The sequence below is a fragment of the Mercenaria mercenaria genome, chromosome 8, assembly GCF_021730395.1.
Source record: "Mercenaria mercenaria strain notata chromosome 8, MADL_Memer_1, whole genome shotgun sequence".
Lineage (NCBI taxonomy): Eukaryota > Metazoa > Mollusca > Bivalvia > Venerida > Veneridae > Mercenaria > Mercenaria mercenaria.
In genome coordinates this window covers 65,236,975-65,252,404 of record NC_069368.1, presented here as the reverse complement: position 1 = coordinate 65,252,404, position 15,430 = coordinate 65,236,975, and positions in this window count along the sequence as shown.

The following is a 15,430-nucleotide window of genomic DNA, read 5'->3' as shown; positions in this document are numbered from 1 at the left end:
AGTTGTAATGTTCCGATACATTGTGTTACTCACAGATCCAAGATGTAACACACAAAGTGCATAGCACAGATACAAGAAGTTATACACAGGTGTGTAGTGTAATACAAAAAATGTAAAGTGTAATTTGTAGATACATGGTGTAATACAAAAATACAAGATGTAATACACAATTTGTAGCCAAAAGTCACATGGTGTTATGCAGGATGTAAGGTGTAATGTTCAGATATATGATATAAACAGATACCTAGTGTAATAGACGGGCAAAATGTGTACTTATCTGATCAAAAACAGCATGTAACTTAAAGGCACAAAGAATATAACACAGAAACACGGTGTAATACAGAAATATATGGTATAATACATAGACACAAAGTGTAATATGTAGATATATCGTGTGATATACAAATAAAAGTTATAATACACACTTGAAAGATGTAATTCATAGTCACAAGGTGAAATACAACGTGTAATGTGTCATACACAGAATCGTACTGATAGAAGGTCTAGTATACTGATGATTGTTGTTATGCACAGGTAAAAATTGTGATACATTGACACATAATATAAAATTCATAAGTACAAGGTATGACGTTTTCTTTTCATATTATTGAACAACACACCAGATTTTAAAATGCAGTTTTCAGGCAAGTAATTGTCATTTTTTTATGTAAACAAACTGTTCAACCCTTGTTGTAGATTTGATTGTACATTGCTACGAAAGAGATTTTATGTTAAGCCTTTATACATATACGCAAACAGACATTTGATATACTACATTTAAAAATATAGCATGATTTCTGGATAATATTCTTAACATTGATTATCCGTTTTTCGTTTTTACCATTCGGATATTACTTCTTCATTTTTAGATTTACATCCCTACATTTATAACTATATTACACATACCATCAATTATGGCAAAAGGTATGATTTTAAAATGATCATTTTAAATTTCCATCATTTGGATTTGGATTTACAACAGGCAAGATCTTATGGGATATATATTTGTCAATTAATTCGGTTTGCCAGAGCATGCAATCATGTTGAAGATTTCAGAGAACTTATTCTATATTACATTTTATATATAAAAATAAGCTTCTGCAGCAATTACGTAAATACTTTGCTTAATTTTACTCTCGAAATTCAGATTCGGTTTAAATTTATAATACTTGTCAGCGGTCAAATCCATCAAGGTAACATTCCTCTTATTGATTTGTCTTCTTTGAGGTACTTGAACATTGAATAACTGCGTTTTTTTGTTCTTAATGATTGTTTCTTATAGAAATTTACAAGAAGATGATGGTGTTTTATCTGTTGTAACTGCACATGTGTTAAGGATTAACTTAAAGCGGATAATTTGTTTTAATTCTAGTATTAACTGGAATTCTACGAGAGTTGTTCAGAAAACTTGGAGACTGTCCATATAAAGTATAGAAGAACTATTGAGCATGTTGCTTACTTAAGTCTAACAAAAATTACCTTTAATAGAAATGCACTTTTCATCCGGGCTATCCGTGATATAAAGTCCACATAGTAGTTTGACTTTTGTATAATCTGTAGATACCGATACACTGCACTACCAATGGAGCCTTTGGAGTAATAGAAACACCAAGCTAGCATTCTTTCAGCCAAGGAAAGAGTAAAAATTCCTTGGGCTAAAGGTGGACAAAAATGCTTGAAAATTTATTGACTTGCAGGTTCTGTAAATACTGCTGTACAATATTATAATTTTCTTGCGCAGATGCATTGTCATTAATAACGCCGCCCCGTAAACCAGCTTATTGTTGATGTTTAACGTACTGTTTTGTAGCTGATTTTAGAACTTTGTCCAGTGAAAGATCTATTTGGTGCACTAGAAATGTGCAAAAAATGGACTTCGGAATTAAAGAAACTTGTGTAAAGAACCCTTCTTTTCGCAATACAGGTCGTTTTTGTCCTTTCCTAAACCACTGTTTGTTTTCACCCATATCTCACTCCCAGGGAAAAGTTCATTAAACCTCCCTCTCTCTACATTTTTATAGAGCAATAGAGTTTGCACTTTCGGCTTTTTGATCATTGGTTAAAAGGCAGGATGCCCACTTGCCAATACGTCCAATATTTCCAAGTATTTAGTTTAAATTTCACGAACACTTCATAATGAAATTCTCACCTATAAAATATGGTGAAGTGCTCCCGTATTATAGTAAAATTGAGTTTTCTCCATGATCCAGAAGGACCTTTAGATATAACAACACTATGTCTAAGTAATGGTAAACTTTTGCCGTTTGGCACTTACAGGCAGTTTCTGTGGTAGTCAATTAAATTAAAAATGTGTCATAATTTTCAGAATTAAGTTATTTTTGAGAGTGACAGTTCTGAAGCGTTATCGATATACCTAGTTGTCGAGGAACAATAATGTCTCAAGTCCTTAATTTATTAAATGAACTATTCTTCTTCTTCTTCCTATCAGCGTTTTTATTCCGTGATATGCAATACTGGGAAATATTAGAGCCTACGACTTATAATGTAAACAGTTTTGGGCATTTTTTTTCATTTGTGTATGCCGATTATGACATTTACAATTTGTTTGATAACTGTTTCCTTTAATTATCTAATAACTTAAATAACACAGTCTACCTCTTTCTAAAACAAGCTAGAAGTAAAGAGACACTATCAGGAAGTATCAGAATGATAACAGAAGGGATATAACACGTGACCATTAATTACTAGTAATGATAAATAACATAATAAACTATTGTGCTCTAAACTGAAATTAAATTAATTCGGTTATAAAATTTAAAGAACTGTTCCAACAGAGTACAATTCAGTTTCTTGATTAGCATTCAAAAATTCAGATTAGAGGCTTGTATTGTGTTGCCTATTTATGACAAAATTATAACTTGGGTCTTATATAATACTAATTCATTTATAGCTCACCTTAACCAAAGGCTCAAGTGAGCGTTTGTGATCGCATGATGCCCATCGTCCGTCGTCTGTCCGTCCGTCAACATTTTCCTTCAAACAATATCACCTCTGAAACCACTGGGCTGAAATACAAGAAACTTCACAGGAATAATCCTTGTATAAACCTCTACCAAAGGTCTTTAAATGATGTTGTTCTAAGCAGAACTCTGGTTGCTAAGGCAACCTAAAATGTAAATAGATTAATTCTCATATATTTATTGACTGTAAGGTGTAAAACATAATATTTTTTTTCATTATAGCTGGAAGAAGTAGAGAAATTATTTTAAAGAAATAAGTAAATACAGTTTAAATGTGTATCTAAAAATGAAAAAAAAAAACAACACACAATTCTGTTTTCTGTGGCCATGGAAACAAAATGGCCGCCAATTTGACTATATATTTAACTGCTCATAACTTCTCCATTTCTACTCCTATTTTGAAAATTCTTTCACTTCTTCAAATGATTTAAGAAATCCTAGCTGACGAAATTAACGTAATAACAACGTTGCTTTTCCCTTTAATAGTTTAGAAATGGAATTCGTATTTATTTTATAGCTCTTATTAAAAGAGTTTCAACAGACGCGATGGACCGCGAGTGGATATAATGCAATTGGCCACTGAATGAATAGGACTGATGAGGTATGTGAAAATTGTATATGAGTTACATTCTTTGCTTCCAAGGGATCTTTTTACGATTTTCATTAAATTTGTAAGTTGTGAAAAGGTAATATCTGAATATAGCTGAAGGATTAGGCAATAATAAGTCAGAGGATTATTATTACTTTTTACTGCTTGTTGATGCAGTTAATAGATATAACTTTTTTAACAGTTGTTCAGAAATTTCAAAACAGGGAACCAATACACAGGAAGTATGCGACAAACGGAAAGTGCATTTAATCCTGGGTGACTCAAATTCTTTAAAAGTGCACGTTAAAAATGACAATATCAAAAACATTTCTTTTTCAGGAAAAACACTAAGCGATGTTGATTCTTTAAAAGCAAAAACAAAATTCAAACAAGATGAAAAAGTTGCATCAGTGGTAATACACCTTGGTACAAATGACATGAAAAGTGGTAAGGTCAAGTCTGTGACTGAACATGCAAAATGTGCATTGAAAAAAGTTGTAAATAAATGGCCAAACACTCCAGTTGCGTTCTCGAGCATCATGCCGAGACTGGGGAAGAGCATGCTTGCTAAAGCCGTGAATTCTGATTCAAAAATTGTAAACAAGGCCGTCTTTGAATACTGTAACTCCACGCCTGGGTGTCATTTCTTGGACAACGATCAGTTATTTTTTGAAGGCCAAAACATTAAAAAATCTCTGTACGATGCTCGAGATCCATCCGGTGTGCACGTGTCCGATGAGGGGGCTGAGGAGCTTTATTGCAATTTTCAAGCATTTTTCTTTGAGGGGGAGTCTGACGAATTAATGGGCCAAACGCCGCACATGAAAAAAAGAGTAAGGGTAAGTGACTCCTCAACTCCGCCTTCGGCTACACGTCCAAAACCAAAATACGGTAAAAACGACCAAGATACACATCTATGAATTACAGTATTTGTTCTATAAATGTGAATGGCCTAAGAAATGAAAAGAAAAGGGACTTAATATTTAACTGGTTAAAACAAAAGAACTATGATAGAATTCTTTTACAAGAAACACATTGTGGAAATGAATTTGAAGCTAAACAATGGGCGCGTCAGTGGGGAGGTAAATCATACTGGAATAACAGTAACAACTATTCAAAGGGGGTATCGGTTTTAATAAAAGATAAACTGTCTATAAATGTAGATAATCCCCACAATAATAGTGACGGTCGATTTATGTCAATCACGTTTGAATTAGACACACAAAAAATGTACAGAATATCAAATATTTACGCCCCAAATGACATGAAAGAAAGGAAAATATTTTTTAACTTTGTTAAAGAGAATTTATTGCAGTTTGACATGCCACATATAATTGCGGGTGACTACAACTGTACTTTAAATACAAGTTTAGATCGGAAGATCAGCTCGATGCGCGCGCACGAAGATTGTGGGTCACGTGATCTCTCAAATTTAATTTCTTCGCTTGATGTAGAAGATATATGGCGAAGGCGCTATCCGTCAACGAGAGATTATACATTCGTACATAACAACAGCAAGTCGCGTATTGACTATTTTCTTACCTCGAAGTCGATCAATAACGAAAAATTATATACGAAAATTACACATTTCATGTTTTCGGATCACGACCTAATTTCCTTAAAAATAAACATAGAAGACGTAGAAAGGGGGCCGGGTATTTGGAAACTAAATACCAGTATTCTCGATAATCCTAATTATGTTTCTCTAGTAGAAGAGTTTTGGGCGGTTTGGAAAATAGACAAGGCAGAATGTAATTCGAAAAGAAAATGGTGGGACTTAACTAAATGTAATATAAAATCAATAACAATTGCTTTTTGCTCCGAGCAAAAACGAAATAAACCAAATATTTCAACTCTTGAAAACAGGTTAGAGCTTTTATTAAGCAGAAAAGAAAATAGTGGCACAAATGATCCCGAAATAGAAAATCTAAAGACTCAAATAAAACAATTTTATGAAAATCAAACAACCGCTGCAAAAATAAGGTCAAAGGCACAATTTATTGAGGAAAATGAGACATCCTCTGCTTACTTTTTTAATCTTGAAAAAAGAAACGGAAAGCAAAAGCTTTGGTCGAAAATAAAATCAGAATCAGGAAAATTTGAATTTGGTATAGAAAACATTTTAAAAATTCAAACAAAATTTTACAAAAATTTATTTCAAGCTGAAAATATTGATTATGAATCAGCGAATATTCTACTCTCCAACATAAGAAATCAATTGACGACAAGCGATAAACGTTCACTTGAATCAAAAATCAATGTAATAGAATTAGAAAATTCAGTGTTTAAATTCAAAAAATCGAAATCACCGGGCATTGACGGAATTCCAGCTGAGTGGTATCAAAAATTTTGGTATTTGATACAGCATGATTTCAAAGAAACTGTTGATGAAATTTTAGAAAACAACTCTTTAAGCGACTCCCAATATAAGGGAGTACTATCATTAATGTATAAAAAGGGAGAGCGGGAAGATTTGAGAAATTGGAGGCCTATAACCCTACTTAATGTTGATTATAAAATTGTGGCAAAATGTCTTTCGGAACGCTTAAAACCAGTTTTACCATATTTAATCAATTCTGATCAAAAAGAGTATATAGAGGGCAGAAATATTAACGAGGCAAATAGATACATTCAAGATTTAATTAATTATTGTGATAATGAAAATCAAGACGGTCTTATCATTTTTCTCGATCAGGTCAAAGTGTTTGATCGGTGCGAATGGAAATGGATTGATTTATGTTTACAAAAATTCGGATTTGGTCAAAACTACAGAAACTGGGTCAACATGCTTCTTGAAAACTCAAAAGTGAGTATTCAGTGTAATGGTTTTACGTCAAGTTTTTTCACTATCACGCGTTCAATAAAACAAGGTTGCCCATGTGCACCTTTTTTGTATATCCTACAAGCAGAACCTATGGCCTGCAAAATACGAAATAATAACCGAATAGCAGGCATCCAACTTCCGGTACTTGATGACGTCACCCATGAAGCAAAAATAAACCAGTTTGTGGATGACACGCAATTGTTCGCGAAAAATGAAGACTCTTTGTACCATATTTTCAAAGATCTTAAACTATATGAACGCGCGTCTGGGGCAAAATTAAACAAAGAAAAAACTACAGGTCTATTTATTGGCAGATTAAAAGACAAAACTCCAAACTATAAAGAAATAAATTGGACTAAGTCTTTTGTTAAAACGCTTGGCATTCATCATGGCTACGGCATTGACAACGAGGACATCTGGAGAAAAAAAGTCAATAAAATTAAATCATGTCTAGAAGTTTGGAAATCAAGAGATCTCACTTTTAACGGAAAATCATTGATCATCAAAACTTATGTTTTTTCAACTATAATGTACGAACTAGAAACACGCGGTATACCTGAAAGAAACGCAAAAGAAATAGAGCAAATAATTTTCAATTTTCTTTGGGATAATAAAAAGCCTCTAGTTGCAAAAAATACACTTAAGCGTGAAAAATATTCCGGCGGTCTCAATCTTTTTAGTATATCAGACCTGAGCATGGCTTTAAATATAAGAATGTTATACAAGATTTTGCATGCAGATGTTCAAAACTGGAATGTAATAGGAAAGTCTGTGTTGTCTGCACGAGATAAAGAATATTACCAAAGATATTTTATATGTACATGCTCATTTTTTGATAAATCACTTTTGAAAACCCCGGTTCATGTTTTTTACATGCAAGCAATAAAAAGCTGGTGTGATTTTCTCAAATGTTTTGAACCGTTAAAATCGGACGACCTCTTAAACTGTAAATTATTTGGAAACCATATAATTTTATCACGCAGTAAGCCACTGTATTTTAAGTCCTTTTTGGAAAGTAATACTGTTACAATTAAAGACGTCTGGGATTATTCAAATAGAAATTTCATTTCAGAAAGAGAGCTTCTACGAAAATTAAAGAAGTCCACTAACTGGATTGCAGAGTGGATGAAACTTAAATCCAGCATACCGAAAGAATTTACGAATATCTTAAAGCTAGGTTCCTAAATACAGGTTAATGATCAAAATAACCGAAATATCATTTTGTCCCAAAGAAATTTAACTGTCTGTACGCAAAATGGAAACGTAATTCAGCCTAGTAAATTGCAAATACGCGACATTTTAAATGTATTTGTATGACATAATCAACCAAAAAAACTTCATACAGAACAAAAATGGGAAGAAAAGTTTAAAACTACAAGCGTTTTGATAAACTGGAATTGCACTCGGTCAAATTTGTACCGCTGTTACTCCACAAAAAAAGCTAAGCTGTTCCAATGGAAATTTTTACATAATTGTATTTTCACAGAAAACAAACTAAGTTTGATGCGTCTCTCAAACGGTATTTGTAACATGTGTAAATCTCACAGGGAAACATTAATACATTTATTCTGGGAGTGCGAAAAAGTAAAACCAATCTGGAACTATATTCAAACAATATTAGAAGAACCATTTAAAATACTGAATATTAAAAATATTTTATCGTTTGAAGACATTGCTTTTGGACTTTCTTCAAATAATGTTAATTTAATCAACACGTTTATATTCGAGACTAAATGGCACATTTGGAAATTTCGGAATTTTCATAAATTCAGAGCTGAATTAGAAACCCCTTCACTTAAGAATTTAAAAATGTCAATAACCAACACCGTAAGACAATTAATACAGTATCAAAACACGACTAATGAAAACCAACAAGTGGTTTATTATATAGTAAATACAAAATGTTCTGTTGAAAAAGAATAATAAAAAAAGAGAGTAAAAGAGGAAATTAATGTAAGATAATCTGAATTTTTGATTGATAATCAGCACTAACATGTTCAAAGTGAAAATAATGTTGAATTTTAATGTTTCTAATATTTCAACTTTTCTTCTTATTCACAAGATTATAAGAAATAAGTCAACATTCATATACCATATGTGTGGTATACAAATACCATTATAAAAACATTTTGTATATATGTCAGAGTATATCACCATTGAAAAATAACGATTTTCAAGTACAACGAAGATCTTGGATTGCATGCCACAAATCTTGATTTTAAATGTATTTTCTTTCAAAAAAAAGAAAAAAAAAAGTTGTTTTGAAATATATTCTGTAGATAGTTGGCCAACAGAGTGCTTGTAACTGAAGGAATAGGTGCAAAAATCTCTTCTTTAGGCCCTTTTTAGAGACACTGTTTTTTATCCGCCTTTGAGGTAAGATATACTATACCCATGTCTCCTTCCCCATGAAACGTCATAAAACCTTTAATCTGCATTTTTATAGAGTTTTAGAGTTTACATATTGGGCTTTTACTCTTTGCTCAAAAGGCAGAATTCCCATCTGCACATGCGTTCGATATATCAAGTGTTTAGTGTTCGATATATGATAGTATTTCATGAACACTATCCGATGAAACCCCACTATCACAAGTGTCTGAATTCCTCTCGTATTATAGGAAAATTGAGGGTTCTTAATGATCCCAAAGGACCAGTTAATATAACAGCACTGTGGCCAAGGATGGAGAGACTTTTTACAGCCGCCACATGGCACTAACAGGCAGCTTTTGTGATAGTTCATTAAATCCAAAATGCGTCATGATTTGAATTAATTTTGGAAGTGGAAGTTCAAAAGTGATATCTATATACCTGTCATCATCTTTATTCCCTCGTATACAATACTGGTAAATGTCAAAGTATATGAATTACAATGTAAAATGTTTCAAACAATTGTCGTTTGTGTATGCTTTTTATAGCAATTTTGTTTGATAACTGTTTCCTCTAATTTTCCTCTAAGATGAACTGCCATCACAGAGTATTGTATGTTAATCTTTCCTAGAGGACACTAGAAGTAAAGAAACACTATGAGGCAGTATCTGAATGACTGCCAAGAAGGATATAATACTTGAATATTAATCACAAGTGAAAATAATATCATAAATTATTTGGTTTGAGCCGAGACAAAAGGAATTATGTTATAATGTTTACACACATATTCAACAGAGTTTAACTCAATTTCTAAATTATGACTAAATATCAAATTGATTCACAAGTTGTTCTGTAACAGTTGTTTAAAGTGCTTAACTTGATTGAAATGCGATTATCTTTGATGTCGAAAATTGTGTATCTTTGAACAGCAAAAACAATCATAGACTTGCATTGAATAATGAACGAAAAGAATAAAACTAAGGGAAAAAAATACCGAAATATGCCTGAAAACGATCATCTATGGCAAGCCAATTGTCCAATAATTACGTGAACCCCGGTTCACGGTCGAAAAACTAGGATTAACGATCGATAAACTAGGTTTTTCGAACTTAAAACTAGGTTTTTCAAATACTAACCTATATTTTCGAGTGAAAACATCAGATACCGGGCGTAATCCATAGTTTACGCTCGTGAACCCAGGTTTACGTTCGATAAACTAGGTTTCTCGATTGAACTATAAATTTCGGTCGTTATCCTATGTTTACGGCCGTAAACTTAAGTTTACGAACGTGAACCTACGTTTACGAGCGTGAACTATGGTTTACGTCGTTATCCTATGTTTTCGCTCGAAAAAATAGGTTAGTATTTGAAAAACCTGGTTTTACGTTTGAAAAACCTGGTTTTATCGAACGTAAACCTAAGTTCACGCTCGTAAACCCAAGTTCACGTTCGTAAACCTTATATCACGCTCGAAAATATAGGTTCAGGTCCGTAAACTATGGTTCACTGTCGTAAACATAGGTTCATGTCCGTAAACATAGGTTCATGACCGTAAACCCATGTTCACGCCCGAAATTCATTGTTGATTCTATAATCCTAATATATCGACCGTAAACCATGGTTTACGTTTGATAAACTAGGTTTCTCGATTGAACTATGAGTTTCGGTCGTTATCCTATGTTTACGATCGTTATCCTATGTTTACGCTCGTAAACCCCGGTTCACGCTCGTAAACCATAGTATACGAACGTGAACCTATGTTTACGGCCGTGAACTGGGGTTTACAATCGTGAACCTACATTAACGAGCGTGAACTATGGTTCACGGCGTTATCCTATGTTTTCGCCCGAAAATATAGCTTAGTATTCGAAAACCCTAGTTTTATGTTCGAAAAACCTAGTTTATCGATCGTTAATCCTAGTTTTTCGACCGTGAACTAGGGTTCACGTAATTATTGGACAATTGGCTTGCCATATTGTTACAAATCGATAAACACGGTTTTACGAAGGTAAACTGTAGTTCACGGCCGTAAATCTAGGTTCACGCTCGTAAATATAGGTTCACGACCGCAAACATAGGTTTACGGCCGAAATTGATAGTTGATTTCATAATCCTAGTATATCAATCGTAAACCATGGTTTACGTTCGATAAACTAGGGTTCTCGATTGAACTATGAATTTCGGTCGTTATCCTATGTTTACGACCGTAAACTTGGGTTTACTTACGTGAACCTACGTTTACGAGCGTGAACTACGGTTTACGACATTATCCTATGTTTTCGCTCGAAAAAATAGGTTAGTATTTGAAAAACCTGGTTTTACGTTTGAAAAACTTGGTTTTTCGAACGTTAACCTGAGTTCACGCTCGTAAACCCAAGTTCACGTTCGTAAACATAGGTTCACGCTCGAAAATATAGGTTCAGGTCCGTAAACTATGGTTCACGGTCGTAAACACAGGTTCATGGCCGTAAACCTATGTTCACGCCCGAAATTCATTTTTGATTCTGTAATCCTAATATATCGACCGTAAACCATGGTTTACGTTTGATAAACTTGGTTTCTCGATTGAACTATGAGTTTCGGTCGTTATCCTATGTTTACGATCGTTATCCTATGTTTACGCTCGTAACCCCGGTTCACGCTCGTAAACCATAGTTTACGAACGTGAACCTATGTTTACGACCGTGAACTGGGATTTACAATCGTGAACCTACATTTACGAGCGTGAACTATGGTTCACGGCGTTATCATATGTTTTCGCTCAAAAATATAGGTTAGTATTCGAAAAACCTAGTTTTACGTTCGAAAAGCCTAGTTTATCGATCGTTAATCCTAGTTTTTCGACCGTGAACTAGGGTTCACGTATTTATTAGACAATTGGCTTGCCATAAACATCGTTCTCGAGAGAGACAAATATCAAGAAAAACGGTACACATGATTTGTAACATTATCTACTATAAGTAGGAACGTTATACATGTATATGAATGCGATTTATATATGTACCAATAACTTACAGGAAAATTCATTCCCGTACATATTTTTGTATGTTCGGCAGTTTTATTTTTATTATTGCTTGCAAAATATTTCGAACATATAATGCCTCTTAACTGTTAAAGACTTTGTATTTTGCGCGATGATAATGGTTGTTGTTTACAATTTTGATATACACGTTTTCCCTTAAATTATTTGTTTTGAAAGTTTTGGTAAGTAAGAAAAGGACATCCATAATGTCACCCTTACAGAACTGCAGAATACTTCTAGTAGGTTTGGCAGTATATCTTGAGTACAGAAGCAGCATTGCTGTTATCATTCTGCTCATAATTTCCATTTAATGTCAATGTAAGAAGTATGAATTTAGCATGCTTCAAATACTACAGAAATGTTGCTTATGTACGATTTACTTCAAATGTAGCATATTTGCAAATATGCTGTTTTGAAGCATCCATGCAGTATCATTGAATTATACTGAAAATATACTGCAGATATGCTGCAAATGCAGTATATTATGCAAATACAACATATACTACAACACTGCAACTAGATCAAACATTCTATTTTCCAACATGTATATAATTGTACACTGCAGCGAACCGTAGTTTGTTTCAATGATTTCAATTACTCTTTAAATATACCACTTAATTTTGTTGTATTGTTAGATCTTGTCACTTGATAAAACAATCGGGAGATTTATTTGATACCGTGTGTATTCTTGCAAAGTGTATCAAATACTATCACTACATCGCATAAATGCTTGCGCGATTATGAAATTGTTTAAATGCCAAATATAAAACTAGCACACTGCAGATATGCTACAACTGAAATGGAGACAGTAACTACTCACCTATTTTTCAAGTATATATCAATATGTACTGCAGCATATATGAAGTTTATCTCCACTATAAAAATTATCCAGCAAATGTGCTGTATTTAGACTGGAACTATTACGCGTCAATACATACAGACAGCTCCTTTGTGGGAAATTCAAAAGCATTTCATGAACAATTCTAGAAATAGCAACATTGTTAATTTGGTTTTAAGAACCAGTTTCTGAACTGTTCAGAATCAAGAAATTCGCCACATCAAGAACTAACGTTTAAGAGCAGAACAAGTTCTTAAATAGGCAAAGAACTGGTTCTTAGAACAGATGAAATATAGACTTTTCAAAACGTCACAGGAACGTTTCTTGAACTGTTTATAAATTTAGTGACACATAAATTGATGAAAGGAGATCCTTTGGGCGGTCATGTACATTCATTCTAAATGTAATTAGATGTTAACTTTTTATTTGTTAAGATGTTGAATAGATGTTAAATTCCTTTTAAATTGTTGTAAAATGATTCCGAGTTTGTTTGTGCTAATAATAAACTGTATGATACATTTGTATTGAATATAAAATGTTATTAATCTGCATCTGCTTCTGATGAATGGTTGGATTTTGGTTCGCTTTGCTATTTGTAATGATAAAGAATTACTCCGTTTACTCAATTTTGGAAAAGATGAAAACACTCTTAGCACGTTTTCATAATAATGCCAGAGAGAAAATAATGTTTTTTTTTTATTGAAAAGTAAATTTTGTTTAATATAGCTGTTTCATTTTATTTATTTTTTAATTATATTGATATTTATTATGTCTCTAAATCTATGTTGAGTTGATTTGTGATCTTATTGAGATAGACGCCTACATTTTTTTTGTATTTTTAACAGTTAATTTATTTATGGCAATGTTTAATTTACACACGTTGTAATAGAAGTGGTGATACATAGATACAAGGTGTTATACAAGATTAATACAAACAAAACAAGGTTTAATACAAGGTAAAATACACGGAGGAAGGTGTAATACATAGATACATGGTGTACTAGAGAGATGAAATACATATGCAGTTGCATTGTATGATACAGGGTGAAAATGTGATGCACACATACAATGTAATACACAGGTACAACGTGTGATGCACAAATACTTGATGTTTTACATAAAAATTTGGTAAAAAGCACAGATACAAGGTATAATATATATATATACAAGGCTGTGATATACAAATTCGTTGAGTAATACACGGATACAATGTGTTATTCACAGGCATATAGTGCCATACATAAATGCAAAATGCATTATGTAGATATACCTTGTAATACACAAATACTAGATGTAATACAAATTTGCAGCACAAAGCCAGAAGGCTTAATACAAGGTATAAGGTGTTAAATATAGATATATATTGCAATACAAATGTACCAGGTTTAATAAAGAGGTATACGGTGTTATAAACTGATCAAAAACAAAATGTAACTTACATATACAGTAAACCTCACTTATAAGGAACTCGGATATAAAGAACACTCGGTTGTAAGGAACAGTTTTCAATTCCCCGATCTAATTCCTTCTTTATTCAACGTCAAAATTATCGGTAATAGGGATCTCGGTAATAAGGAACACTCGGTTATAAGGAACACTTTCTCAAGTTCCTAAGTACGAAATTCAATGGAAAACCCTTCGTTCATAGCGAACAGACATAAAGAATAATAATTATTGAAAACCGGAAATAAACAGGAGAATCGCTGATGGCGCCAGAGTAACGTAGACACTTTCACGCACTTTCATAAAAAGAAAATATATAATATTATCATTAACATTTAACGAATACTAGACGATAGTAGACTTATATTTACTCAAGTTTATGTTCGATAAGGTCTAGAATATAGATGAATGGTGGTATGCATAGGTAGAAAAATGTAATACACGGGTACGTAATGTGACATGTATACATGGTACAAAGCGTGACGCTTTCTTTTCTTTTTATTTCCTTTAATTGAACAATACTTACATCAGGTTTGCGAAAGCAGTTTTCAGACAAGTAATTGGAATTTCTATGTGAACAAACCATGTACTCCCTGTTTCAGATTTGATTTTAAACTGTTATGAAAGAAAGTTTTATGTTGAACGTGTCTACAGATACGCAAGCAAACATTATTAATGCATTTTATAATATAGCGCTTTCTGTATGATATTCTAAATATTGATTATCCGTTTTCATTTGCTCTATGAGTAGATACTATTATTTCACGGAGCTTCAGTTAAATAATATTTACCATTCGGATACTACTGCTTCAGTTTTAGATTTACATCTCTGTATTAGAGGGCTATTGTTGCCTTCAGTTGCTCACAATACCTTGGGTATTTGACGTTTGATCATTATGTCCTACATGTCTATATGTGGAACATGCAGGTAATGTTTTAATATGTAAAATATTTTAGATACTTGAAGATAAAATGCCATGCCTTTTTGTTTGGAGGGGAACTCTTTTATTTACACTGTCCCGTGTCTTTGGAACATGGTGGGGGTAAGAGTGAGGTTGGGTGCGCACCATAAACCGGTTTAAGCTGCCCAGTGGTGTTTTTGCCACCGACCGTTCCAAGGCGGTGCCCCACTGTGTTCCTTTGTTTGTTCGTTTTGTCCTGATGTGTTGGCTTTGTGTGTGTGTGTGTGTGTTCCATTGTTTGTTCGTTTTGTCCTAATGTGTTGGCTGTGTGTGTGTGTGTGTGTGTGTGTGTGGTGCACGCGTCTGCGTGCTGTGGGTTTCGTTTTGAGGAGGCTGCGTTTTTGGTGCGTGGCATTCCCTGTTTGATATTTGTCTTTGTTTTTTTGATTAAATTTTAATGCCTT